Source organism: Lithobates pipiens, unplaced genomic scaffold (genome assembly GCF_037356315.1).
Source record: "Lithobates pipiens isolate NorthernLeopardFrog02 unplaced genomic scaffold, aLitPip1_a1.2 Scaffold_13, whole genome shotgun sequence".
NCBI lineage: Eukaryota > Metazoa > Chordata > Amphibia > Anura > Ranidae > Lithobates > Lithobates pipiens.
Genome location: NW_027507718.1, coordinates 296,839,614 through 296,854,308, shown reverse-complemented (window position 1 = coordinate 296,854,308; position 14,695 = coordinate 296,839,614).

Sequence of the window (14,695 nt, the reverse complement as noted above, 5' to 3'; positions counted from 1 at the left end):
CGAAAACAGAAGTTCAAAAATTAAGTTATGTGTAATAACACAGGGAAAAAGTATTGAACACATGAAGAAAGGGAGGTGCAGAAAGGCATGGAAAGCCAAGACACCAGCTGAAATCTATCAGTAAATAGAAAGCAATCCTGCCCCTTGTCATTGCAAATTAATATCAGCTAGTTCAGTCTCAACTGATGGCCTATAAAAAGTTGTCTCATTACCAAGGTGTCACACAAGAAACCTCTCATGATGGGTAAAAAGCAAAGAGCGCTCTCAAGACCCTTGCAACCTTATTGTAGCAAAACATGCTGATGGCATTGGTTACAGAAAAATTTTCTAAACATCTGAATTTTCCAGTGAGCACTGTTGGGGCCATATTCCAGAAGTGGAAAAAAAAAAAACATAATTTCGCCATAAATCATTCACAACCAGGTGCTCTTTGCAAGATTTCTGACAGCGGAGTGAAAAGAATTATCAGAAGTCTTGTCCAAGAGCCAAGGATCTTTTCAAAGGAAACAAGAAGAAATGCACTCAACCGCCATGGCCTGTATGAACACTTACCTGGCAAGACTCCATTACTGAAGAAAAAGCATATATAATTGAAGGAAGGATGAATGGAAAAATTTACCTAGACATTCTTGATAAAAATCTGCTGCCATCTACTAGGATGATGAAGATAAAACGAGGGTGGACATTTCAGAAAGACAACGATCTCAAACATCCAAGGAAACTCAATTGGTTTCAAAGAAAATAAAGCTGCTTGAATGGCCCAGGCAATCACCTAACTTGAATCCAATAGAAAATCTATGGAAAGCTATAAAGCTCAGAGTCCATAGAAGAGGCCCACGGAACCTTCAGGATTTGAAGATTGTGTGGACAAATGGGCAAAAATTACACCTGAGCAATGCATGTGACTAGTTTCTCCATACAGGAGGCATCTTGAAGCAGTCATTACCAAAAAAGGATTTTGTACCAAATATTGAATACATTTCAGTTAGTGTGCTCAATTCATTTTTTTTTTTTTTTTTTTTCCCTTTTATATAGCGTGCTCAATATTTTTTTTTTTTTTTTTTTATTACGCTAAACTTAATTTCTGAACTTATTTGTTTTGGTTTCTTTGTATGTTTGGATTTCATGGGTTGTTACTAACATGTAAAATAATTTATGTCAATAGCACCTTTAGAAATATAATTTACCTAGAAAAATGGTGACATATTCAATACTTATTTTACCTGCTGCATAAAATGTTTGGTTTTGGGTTTAAAGGAGTTGTAAATGCAAAAGGTTTTTTTTATCTTAAATGCATTAAGATAAAAAAGCTCTCTGTGTGTAGCAGCACCCCCTAATACTTACCCATGCTCCATCTCTGTCCACGATTTCCTCGTCTGTTTGAGAATCTCCTGATTGGCTGAGATACAGTGATGGTGCCATTGGCTCCCGTGGCTGTCAAGTCAGTCAACCAGGAGAGCGAGAGGGGCCAAACCACAACTCTGTGTCTGGACACACCGAGCTGCAGCTTGGCTTGGGTGCCCCCACAACATGCTGCTTGCTGTGGGGGCACTCAACAGGAGGGAGGGACCAGGAGAGCCAAAGAGGGACCCAAGTAGAGGAGAATCCAGGCTGCTCTGTGCAAATCCACTGCAAGTATTCTAGAAATCACAGATTTGGAACGACAAACTTCTTTTGCTATGCCTGAAAGGGTCATCCATTTGGACAAGCTGCTGCCGAAGGGTTTGAGTGACTTTGCAGTTTTCACTGACTTTAGAATGGCTCACTATCTAGCAAAGTTAGGCTGCCAGCTGAATAAGGTTTGTCAGAAAATAAAAGAAATTAGCACACGGTACAAGATTAACACCAATAACTGGGAGGTATCTGAAAGTGTTCTCTAATGTTGATCAATGTTCTTTTTCAAATCTCATTCAAGTTTTTTTTATTCTGTGCTTCAAAATATACGTAACTCATGAAATATGCTTGAGAAAACTGCTTTACATAGTAGATGAGGTTGGAAAAAAAAAAAAAAAAAAGACACAAGTCCAACCTATGTGTGTGATTATTTATTATACAGGTTTAATATAGCGCCAACAATTTGCACAGCCCTTTACAACAGGAGGGCAGACATTACAGCTACATTACAATTTGGTACAAGAGGAATCAGCGGGCCTTGGTCGTTAGAGCTTACAATCTAAAAAGGAAGGGTCAATTGATACAAAAGGTAATAGCTGTGGGGAGATGAGCTGATGGAGGAAGTAAAACAGTGTTAGAAGCAGGATAGGCTTCTTTGAAGAGAAGGGTTTTCAGGGATTGCCTAAAGATGGATAGATTAGGGGACAGTTAGACAGATTGGGGTAGGGAGTTCCAAAGGATGGGAGAAGCTCTGGAGAAATCCTGGAGGCAAGCATGGGAGGAGGTGACAAGGGAGCTAGAGAGCAGGAGGTCTTGGGATTACCAAAGAGAGCATCTTGGTATTTTGGGACTAGGTTAGTGATGTAGCTGGGGGCAGAGTTATGGATGGCTTTGTAAATTATTGTTAGTACTTTTCATTTTATTTGTTGGGTGAGTGGAAGCCAGTGGAGGGATTGGCAGAGAGGGGTGGAGGACATTGAATGGCTGTTAAGGTTTATGAGTCTGGCAGCGGCATTCATTATGGACTGAAGAGGGCGATAGTCTATGTAAGATTAATCCAATGAGGAGGGAGTTGCAATAGTTGAGGTGAGAGATGACCAGGGAGTGAATAAGAAGCTTGGTGGCGTCATTAGTTAAAAAGGGGCATATGGAAATGTTCCGGAGCCTAAGGTGGCATGATTTGGACAGGGATTGTATGTGGGCCTGAAAAGACAGTTCAGAGTCTAAGGTTACCCCTAGCACCCTGGCATGCGGGGACGGGCTGATAGATGTGCCATTAATCTTGACAGAGAAGTCAGGGGAAGGGGCACGTGGGGAAGGAAATATTAAGAGCTCAGTTTTAGATAGATTAAGTTTGAGGAAGTGGTTTGACATCCAGGCTGATATGTCTGTTAGTAGATCAGCGATGTGTGAGGAGATTGATGGGGTGAACTGAGGTGCAGAGAGATAGATTTGGGTGTCATCGGCATATAAATGGTAGTGAAAGCCATGGGAGGCTATCAGCTAACCCAGTGAGGACGTGTAGCTCGAGAATAGTAGAGGTCCAAGGACAGAACCTTGGGGGACCCCAACAGAAAGGGGAGTTGGAGAAGAGGAAGTGGAGTTGTAGGCGACACTGAAGGTGTGATGAGATAGGTAAGATTCGAACCAACGGAGAGTGCAGCCTTGGAGACCAAGCAAATTTAGTTTTTTGAGTAGGGGGTGGTCGACTGTATCAAAGGCAGCAGAAAGGTCCAAGAGTAAGAATATGGAATAATGACCGTTGGTTTTGGCTGTTAGACCCCTTTCACACCACACCGCCCATTGCATCGGCGGTAAAACGCCGCTATTTTTAGCTGCGTTTTACCGCCGGATTTGCGGCGCATTTTGGCCACTAGCAGGCGCTTTTACCCCCCGCTAGTGGCCGCAAAAGGGTTAAAACCGCCGTCAATACGCCACAATAGCGGCGTTTTGCCGGCGGTATTACAGCGCTGCCCCATTGATTTCAATGGTGAGCAGCGGTGGAGGAGCGGTAAACACACCGCTCCTTCACGGTTCCAAAGAAGCTGCTGGCAGGACTTTTCTGACGTCCTGCCAGCGCACCGCTGCAGTGTGAAAGCCCTCGGGGCTTTCACACTACACACAATGGTGCAGCTTCTTTAGGGCGGATTGCAGGCGCTATTTCTAACGCTATAGCACCTGCAAAACGCCCTGGTGTGAAAGGGGTGTAAGTAAGTCGTTTGCGAGTTTTAGAAGGGCAGTTTCTGTGGAGTGCTCTAAATCCACACTGAAGGGGATCAAGAAGGTTATGCTCAATTAGGTGGTTGCTCAGTCAGTTGTATACTAAACATTCAAGGAGTTTGGAGGCAAAAGGGGAGTAAAGAGATGGGTCTTAAGTTGTTAAGATTGGTGGGGGTCTGAGGCCTTTTTTGGTATGGGAGTGACTAGCGCATGTTTTAGAGGGTTGGGGAAGATGCCAGTAGAGGTTGAAGATATGAGTTAAGGAGTATAGGATTGAGTGATATGTCAGTATTACATTGCATATCCGGTGGGAGCCGTGGCCAATGCAGCATGTGAGCAGACGCTTCTTCACAGAGCTCCCACCATCACCCGTGAATTGATTCGGTTTCCGGCTTCATGAGACATCCTGTTTTGGTCGTACGACATCGGGGAACACCCGCACGAATCTGCTCTCATACAGTAAGGATGCTGACCCGTGGCAACCAGGGAGAAGGCCCGTGGCTGGATCACCAAAATGGCACCGCTCTGGCATCTGCACAGAAAGCGCGTGGTGGGGAAAAATCCAAGCAGTGTGCGAGTAAACAACTTAAATACCCCAAAGATTGGACCAGAGATCCCCCCCAGAGATATGCGCTACTAAGCCCAGAAGATGGCAGAGAAATCTGACCTGGCTGGCATGCCTGCTGGGGATGCTGAAACAGTACCCTGTGACACTGACATGGAGGAGAGAGAGAGAGCAGGGAGCAGCCGCCACGATGGATTAGACTGTTAGCTACACTGATGTAGTATTGGAGGAGACCAAGGACCCTGGAGAGGAGAAGGGAGAGCAACTGACCTTAGTTGCAATCCCGAGGGCTGTTAACAAGTGTACAGCCTCAGTTAATAACCTGCAGGAACGCTTTGGGGGTTTGAAGGCGGAGGTCAGCCCAGACAGGATTTGCAAAAGAAACACAGCAGCAGAGAGCAGAATCATTGAACGAGAGGCTAAACTTCCCAATATGATCAGAGTCCCAATCCACTGCACGTCTGACTAAAGCCAGGGGGCAATAAGGCGCAATAATGTATGAATAGTGGGGTTACCTGAAAAGGTGGCGGGCCGTGACCCCGCTCAATTTGTGGAGCAGTGGATGACTGATATTTTTGGTAAAGAAGCATTCACACACCTGTATGCGGTGGAGAGGGCTCACAGAGTCCCCGCTAGGCCACTACTGCCAGGATATCCTCCCCGCCTGCTATCGGCATGACTGCTTAATTAGAAGGACAGAGAAATTATCCTGCTAGCCAGAGAAAAGAGAAACATCCAGTTTAACGGCACAAGAGTCTCCTTTTATCCCGATTTCCCAGCTGCTGTTCAGAAGAGATCACGCTTTTCTGAGGTTAAAAAACACCTCCAGAAGCTTCACGCCTCATATACAATGCTATACCCAGAAAAATTACACATCACCTCCAGGGGGCAAACCCACTACGTTGAACATGCCACAAAGCCTCAGCATGGATAGATGAAAACGCGAACATGCTTCGGCAGGCTCAGAGGCCTATGGCTGATGAAGATTGAAGCTCCTGGATACTACTAAATGCTCTTTCATTTCTCCCCTTCGTCTGGGGGAATTGCTGGAAACGGCACAGACCCTTTATTAGCTTTGTTGCCCTTCTTCGTACTCGCTCCATTTCCAGTACATCCTTCCTGAGGACTTGTAACCAGAACTGGACAGCATACTTCAGGTGCAGCTGGACTAGAGTCTTGTAGAGCGGGAGAAGCATCGCTGTATCCCTGGCATTAAACCCTTTTATAATGCATGCCCATATTATTATGTTTGCTTTGTTAGCAGCAGCTTGGTATTGCATGCCATTGCTGAGCCTATCATCTACTAGGCTTTTCCATTCTAGATTCCCCCAGAGGTTCTCCCCCTAGTGTATAGATTACATTCATATTTTTGCCACCCAAATGCATTATTTTACATTTTTCTGCATTAAACCTCATTTGCCATGTAGTTGCCCACCACCCCAATAATTTGTTCAGATCTTCTTGCAAGGTTTCCACATCCTGCAGATAAGTTATTACCCTGCTTAGTATTGTCCGCAAATACAGAGATCGTTTATGAACAAATTAAATAGGATTGGTCCCAGCACAGAACCCTGTGGGACCCCACTTCCCACCCCTGACCAGAGTATTCCCCATTTATCACCACCCTCTAAACTCACCCTTGTAGCCAGTTTTCAATCCACATACTCACATTTTCAATCCACATACTCACCCTATGGTCCATTACAAAGGACCTTATTTTGTACAGTAAACATTTATAAGGAACTGTGTCAATTGTTTTGTAAAAACCAGATACACCACCTACGGGCCTTCCTTTATCTAGATGGCAACTCACCTCCTCATAGAAGGTTAATAGATTGGTTTGGCAAGAACAATTCTTCATGAACCGATGCCGATTACTGCTAATGATATAGTTTTAATTACTAAAATCTTGGATGCAGTCCCTCATCTCTCTTCATTGTTCATTGGTGAACATGCCACGTAAGTTTAGACCAGTCACATACTATCCTCTTATTGGGTTTTTTCCGAGATTGCAATTAGGACTTGTTACTATACTTACCTTGGGTTGAGGTGCTTTAGTCAACCTACCACTAATGCCCCCAATACTACCCTCTAGACTATGTTCGGCACTCTTTACCTCTGGACCCTCCCCACCATCGCCTAGTTTAAAAACCTCTCAAACTTTTTTGCCATCTTTACTCCCGGGAGATCTGCACTCTCCTCATTTAGGTCACTTCTATAGAAATGGTGACCGACTGAGAAGTCGGCCCATGTCCTCCAGGAACCCAAACCCCACTCTACTACACCAGCTCCTCAGCCACTTGTTTACTTCCCTAATCTTCCTCTGCCTTTCTGGTGTGGCTCAATGTGTCGGTAGTATTCTTGAGAATACTACCTTCGAGGTCCTTTTCCTCAATTTAGCTCCTAAGTCCCTAAAATTTGTTTTTTTAGGACACTCAATCTGCCTCTGACTTTGTCATTGGTGCCAACGTGCACCATGACAGTCGGGTCTTACCCAGCCCCTCCCAGTAATCTGTCCACCAGATCTTATTCCTGTTTAGATCATATTTCAAGCAGTGACCTTGAAATTCAGGAAATTGTAGGTTCTTCTCCAATTTTGATCTCCAGTGTGCAAAAAAAAAAAAAAAAAAAAGTAATTTTTTTTTTTTTCTTAGGAGCCTGCAAAGCATTCATTAATCATGGGTGCAAAGCCAGGCTTCTGCAGAATATTCCTTTAGCTCTCTGTCCATACCAAGGTATGGGCTTTCATTTGGAGAGCTGGAAGAAATGTCAATGGACTATGGAGTGCAGCGATTACCACTGTGTTGTAATGAGAACTACAAATCTGTCTGCCATGGTAGTAGCGCTTTCATTTACAGATCTCTGTAAATTAACGTTCGCACCACACACCCGCACTGATTTCAAAGTGACAGCTGCTGTGGGGGAAGAGAACTCCTGCACGCTGTCACAAAGGGGGGTGGGGGTCACATTTGCATTAGGTTACAACCTAAATGCAGGTGTAACATGGTGCAAAAGTGGCGTTCACTTTTAAAGTCACTGTAACTTGCATCATGTGACACCACAAGAGTTTTCTCTTGTTTACTTCCTGCTTGGAGTCCATCTTTAGGTGTCCACGTCACTGCCTGTGTGACTTGAACACCTTCTATTGGCTGTCGGTGGCATCCTCAGAGGAGAGAGGACGACAGATGTCATCACAGGGGGATAGTAGGGGACAGATGGAAGTGCCAATCGCAGTACTGGATTACTAATCCCCTGAAGTGGCAGAGAAAGGGTTCTGAAATAGGGGACTTAGGTCAGTATTGCTGACTTTGCCAGGTAAGGGAGAGAAAAAGACCATTAGCATAGGTTAAAGGTGGGCAAGAAAAAAAAAATAGAGAGTCTTTTGTATAAGAAAACTTTTTTATTCAAACATTTGTTCTGCGATTGTCTTCACGTGAACATTGTCATATAGGCTTTATTACAGGAGAGATGACACGCATATGATCAATGCACAACTAAACAATACATTTCTTATAGCCATGCCTACTATCTATGGCAAAGTACATACCGTAGCTTCCATAAAACAAGTTAACATTTTTGTTTAGCACAGGATGATGCATTAGTCAGACTTGCTCTTGGGGTTGGTCACACTAGGCTTTACTGCTTTCTCTGTTGCCACACCCGGGAAGCTTCTAAAAGCAAAATGTTTCACTGCGCTACAGCCTGTTAAATAGTACTTTTTAAAAGTAATCGTTTCCTAATCCATAGGGCAACATTTAAAGTAGATCTGAAGCCAAAACTTTGTCCTGTAGTTTTAAATAGGAGTAGGGAATGTTTAAAAAGCAGTCAAGTGTTTTTATTGAACGATTTTCCCTCTATTGATGACAACTTAAAATTCTGGATTTTTACTCAATTTTCCAGTGTCAGTGGTCACCAGGACAGGGAGGATGAATCTCCCCCATAGGGCCACAGACAGCAATATAAACCTGACTTGCTTTATCTCTGTGTACCACCTGAGTCTAGTTACGTCACTGGTTATAAGGTTTTTCAACTACTTTAAACAGACTTTAATGGGACAAATCTCAATATAAGGGCTCATGCAGACAGCTTTCAGAGGCTGCAAAAGCATATGTCCTTCAAATGTTTTGTACTGTGCTCTACAGAACAGCCAAATATGTGAACAAGCAGAGGAAAGACTGCGCTTCAAGCTCAATAGAGCCTTACCCAGGCAAAGTTAAATTAAAAGGACCATCTACACCAGTGGTCATCAACCCTGTCCTCAGTGCCCACTAACAGGCCAGGTTTGCAAGATAACTGAAATACATCACAGGTGATATCATTTGCTGTTCAGTGATTGCAGTATTCTAGTCTGTATCTCCCCAAGGTAATACATAAAACCTGGCCTGTTAGTGGGCCTTGAGGACAGGGTTGATGACCACTGATCTACACCATCCCTGCAAAATATTTTTTATATTAAAATCTTTGAAGACCAATTCAACTGGAGTATAAACCTGAGACAATAGCTTCATTGTGCATTGTAATTGCAAATAACCAATACAGGCCATAGATGGAGATTTTTTTCTTCTTCTTGCAACTATGGGAGCCATCCCCACTGGGAGAACACAGTGATTACTGCTATAATAGCCGCTGGAAATAATCGCATGTAAAATACAATATCAATACACAGAAGAGCCAGAGCACTGCACTATGGGTAAGCAGGGTCCCTGTCTCCTGCAGCCTGACATGCTCCCTACGCATCAAAACCTCATACTCCCTGCTAAGAGAAGGGCCCTAGCTTTGACTTCTAGGGAACATCAGACCACAGGCAAGAGGGCAACTGCTTACACGAAGTAGCAGTCAGGCTCTTCTGTATGATGGTTGTGTACATATGAATTGTAAGACTCTAATCACTTATGAGGAAGGAATATACAATTTTATACATTTCAACTGGGCATTAACATACAGGTGCAATTTATTACTTAACCCATAATAACAGACCAAAATCCAGATTCAGGACTTGAGGAAGTCGGTCCCGTTTGGAAAAGTGCGCCTGACACAGGCCATTTAGGCTACATTTACACCTAAGTGCCACGGTTTAAGTGTTTTTTTTTTTTTATCAGAATTACACGTTTTTGCAGCTTTTGTCAGGCATTTATGTGGTCAATGAAAAGCTGAAAACGAGGTGGAGAGCTGCTGTCTGAGCTGAAAATGCAAGCCGAAACGCTTGGAAAAAAAACAAACACACACTCATGCCACGCTTTTCAGGTCTTTCCATTGAAGTATACGAGGGCAAAAACGCTCAAGGACTCATGCCACAGGCGTACAAGTGACAGAATGCTCAGATATGAAGAAGGGCTATTGCAAACAGGTTTTCGCTTGTTGAGTGTTTTTGAGCTTCAAGCTACAAAATGCTCAAGTGTGAAGAGGGGCCTTATACTCAGTTGCAATCTGCTTTGTATAAATGACCAAGTGTAAAGTCATGTGAGAATGCGACAACCAGCTGTAGCTTTCTCTTGGTCCAGCTTTAGTTCTAAACAGCAACACTTGCGTGGTATAAGCGCTCATCAAGCAGAAGTGTGGTTCACACGTCACAGAAAGGGCCAGCAACGAACTCTTAAAAAAAAATTGTGATCAAAAGTAAACTTATCCTATAGCACTACCCCCTCTCCACGAGGTCACTAGCCCAGACAATTAAAAGATGTTCAATGACATGAGAATATCAATTTGAGTACCTTTTACAGATGAGAGCTGGTAAATTTAAATCTACAGGACATAAGGTTTGGACATCTTTGCATTGGGTGGCACATGGGCAGTCAAGTAGCCTGATAGAAGAGGGGCATTGGTGTTTTTGGATCCCCTAGATCCTAATTGGTTACTATGAGTTCATCACAGCAGTGTCATTTGCTTAATTAATTATTACAGCATACTGCTTTTTCTTTTGATGTATATCACTTACAATGCTCACCAGTTACAATATCAGGTTAATCTTATTATTACATTCATAATAAGTGTCAATGAATCCCAATTTTTTTTTATTATTATTAATTTTCAGCAGATGCTAGCAATTTCAAGCCCAACTCTCTTGCCGTTGTGGCCCCCACTGGCAATAGATATATATCAGGTCACTCTCTCTTCTCCATGTAGGGCAGCCCTTACTGAAGTTTCTCCCCAAGTTCGACTTTAAGCTAGCTTAGAGTTTTTGAGGATCCTTGTGGTGAGACCTCTGGAAGCCTGGTGCAGTTAATGCATTATTTATTATTTGCCATGAAGAATTCAATAGAAGCCATAGAACAGCATTCAAAGGCACAGAGCTCAAAACTGTGGCAGTGAGATCTCACCCTTAGAGACACCAAGAAAACAGCACATCGCTCAGTCAACTTGACTTACGAACATCTTTATGGGGTAAAGAGACCTTTTTAAAATCTTTGCTCTAAGAAGTTTATTTACTGCAAAAAAAAAATGCAGTAAAAAACACTATTCCACATTCTTGCATCGTGAAAAAAAAATATATAAAAAAAAATAATCATCAACTAAAAAAAGAAAACTGGGTTTTTCGATGCAGGGCAAGCAAAGGGAGAACAATTGTGCAAATGATAATCACTCCAATAATTTCTATAAAAATAATTCTTAGGTTGTTAGGCTCATATGGTTAGTAAATAAATCACTATAAAAGCATTTCAAACATTAAATATTGCACATTAACTTCCTTGTGATATGAACACAATATCAAACGTCTAATTCGGACTTACCAAAAGTTTACAAAGAAAAGGGTAACAAAATTTAAACACTGCATGTCAACAACAGAAAAAACAGCAGTTAAAAAATTCAAAATCCAGCACATAAAACAAGAAGAAATGTTACGACATGTTGTAAATTTTCACATTTTACAAGCAATTCAAAATTAAAATGTCTTTTTCGTACAAATCTATATTCCAATGTCAGTACACAGAATATATATTAAATAGGCACAGAAGCAAAGTCATACAAAGATTAGAGAGGTCACATTCTACAAATACAGGTGACTAAAATTATCGTCAAGTTTAGCCTAAAACTTAGAGTAAAATGTTATATTCACTGGAGTGTACTGTATGAAAACCTGACTTTTTAGTGCCTTGCAAATGTGGAGGCAACATTGGAAGTAGTTTTTAGTATCAGGGCTTCTGTTCTAAAGCTAAACCGATCACAAGCAAAAGCAACAGATCCTTGACAGGTATTTAATATACCTAAACTAGAAACAAAAAGGAGTATAAAAGACATTTTTTTTTTTTTTAAACATAGTTATAAAAAAAAAAAAAAGTTTTTCAGGGTAACAAACCATTTCCAGCGACCGCTCAATGCAACAATAAAAGATCTCTGCTTCTTTGGGAATGCCAGTTTCAGAAGTACCAGGAATGCCACCTGGTAGTGAGTTTCAGTCGCTTGGAAATGCAGACTCTTCACCATACGTTAAAAGCTGGCTTAAGTGCAGCAAGTAAATATGAACAGAACAAGGCTCCCCTCGGTTGCTTATAAAGATTTTATATGGAAGGCAGTCCTTTTCTGGTAAGATTTTTAGAGTTTGACAGCAAAGTGAAAACTTTAGCTTACTCTGGGAAACTTTGCAGAACACCACAGCATCTACCCTAATATGTGTTCAATTAGCATACATTGTAAAACCATCCTCTTCGCCTGTCTTCAGATTGCATAGTTGTGGCACCCATGAAGCATCTTGGGAATCCCTTGTTTTGCATAATTATGTGCAAGATAGAAATTACCCATGTCTGGTAGAGGCGATCACAGGCTAATAAACACACTCAGAGTGTGTTAGTAGTTAGTGGCAGGCTTGTACTAGTGAGGTTATCTATAAGCTTATAAACCTAACAGCAACTTATACAAAAAGAAGAAGCCAATCATTTATGGCTATTGAATCTACACGATTAAGGCCACAGCTTACTACATTTAATAATGCTGAATGTGGCTGCCATGATGGCTTCTCTTAAAGCGCATCCAACCAAAAAACAAAAACACAATGTATTATATTGCAGCTTACCAGACCTTAAGAAGTGATGGCTGAATTAGCTTTCTTTTTCCATGTTTTTGTTTCCTTTATGGTCTCCTGGTGATCTTCAATTACTGTACCCATCTATGGAACACCCTAAAGCTTCGTACACACAGGGCAAAATTAGTGGTACACCAATCTGAAAATTGAGGATGCACTTGGCCAAAAATCAAAAACGGACAGTTTAAAATAAAAGTTCAAATTTAATGTGGCTGGCGTTTTTGCATTGAAGTCAATGGGATGCGATTTTGCAATGAAGTCAATAAGGGGGTGTTTTAGCATTGAAGTCAATTGGATGCAGAATTTCATTGTCAGCAGGCAACCCCCCCCCCCCATCCCCCAAACACAGATAACCCTATTTTCGGCGGCCGATATATTGGTGCATCCCTAGGCCAAATTCACCCCAGTACAGTAGATACCTGTATATACAGGTACTTGTTTGACAGAAACTGATCTTACAACCAGTTTGTCGGACAAGCATGTTTTGAATTCAGCAGCCAAACAGAAACCGATCAGCGTTCTCAACCAATGGCTGCGATCTCTGACCAGTGTGTTCCGACAGTCCCCGTCAGAACAAATGAATAATAATAATATTAATAGCACAGTGGGGAGGTTTCTGTACAAAACACTAAATAGTTATTCCTTGCAAGCTGCTCAGGTTTTTTTGGTGTTTCTCCCCCCCCCCCCCCGATCAGCCCGCTGGCCTGAAAGAAAAATAAATTTACTGTGTGTACCTGGCTTTACTCTAGGACAGGAATTCTGTTATGACTACAGACTTAAGACAGAGTGGAGTTATGTGGTTTTCAGGAGATAGAAAGCCAATAACCATCCCATTCACTGTCAAGACCATATTTCTCTCTTTGGTGCAATTCAAATATTGGAACCTTACATTTTGTGCCCCCCCCCCGAAAAAAAGCATCAAAGCTGTATTAGTCACTCAAATCAAGTGTTACCAGGGGTCTACCTAGGTGGCTGCAGTGGGATTTTAGACCCACACAGACACATACTAGTGCTAGTTTAGAAAGTAGCCCATTACCTTGTCTTTAGAATGTGGGAGGAAACCCGAGGAAACAGAAGGCCAACATTTCAGTTCAATGTATAGACACACTGGATTTCTGACCGTATCAGAAAACCAATTGCAGAAAATGTACTGGAAAAAAGAAAACAAATGCAGCCACCACAGCAAAGGACTGGTAAGCTGCAATATATTACATTTTTGTTCTTGGATTTAGACAGGCTTTTAAGGGGACGAGCCCTATACCATGTATACTGAGGGAAACAAAAGTACAAAGACCACTAAAAAAATATTGGCAAATCCAAATGGGAAGTAGTTGTAAAATGACTATTAAATGGACAATGGTCAATTGTTATGAAATCATAGGTGGTTCTTCAAATACTCTCCTATACCTGAGTTATCAAACCTTAAAACCCTCCATTTATCATTTCCTACAGCTGGATTTAATCAGCTACTGATTATGCAGCTTTTTATCTTTTAATCCTTGCCTAGTTTTCAGTTTAAGGCCCGGTTCGCGCTGCTGCGACTTTGAAGCCAGCATAACTTCGGCACGACTTTCAGATGACTTCTTTAACCACTTCAATACAGGGCACTTTCACCCCCTTCCTTCCCAGCCCAATTTTCAGCTTTCAGCGCTCTAGCGCTTTCAGTGACAATTGCGCGGTCATGCTACACTGTACCCAAATGAAATTGTTATCATTTTGTTCGCACAAATAGAGCTTTATTTTGGTGTTATTTATTCACGACTCCGTTTTTTTTTTTTTGCGATATAAGCGCAAAAAAAGCGGAAATTTGGGAAAAAAACTATATTTTCTTTTTTCTATTTGAAAAGAAATCCAATAAAATCAAATTTTGTCATAAATTTAAGCCAAAATGTATTCTGCTACATGTTTTTGGTAAAAAAAATTCCGTTAAGTGTATAATAATTGGTTTGTGTGATCACGGACATATGTACGCAAATGATCATGTACATATGTGTGCAGGTGATCACGTACATATGTGTGCAGATAATCATTGGGACATGTGATTTTAGTGGGACATATGTGGGGGACATGTTTTTATTATTAGGGACATGTGTTTTTATTATTTGGGGACATGTATGTTTTGGGGACATGTGTGTTTTGAGGACATATGTGGGGACTGTGTTTTCACTGTGTGGTGTGTTGTGTGTTTACACTACACTGATGATCAGTGAGTAAAAAGCTGTGAAAAGCAGCCCATACTCACTGATCATCAGCCGGCTGCAGCGTTCTGCTCTCCTCTT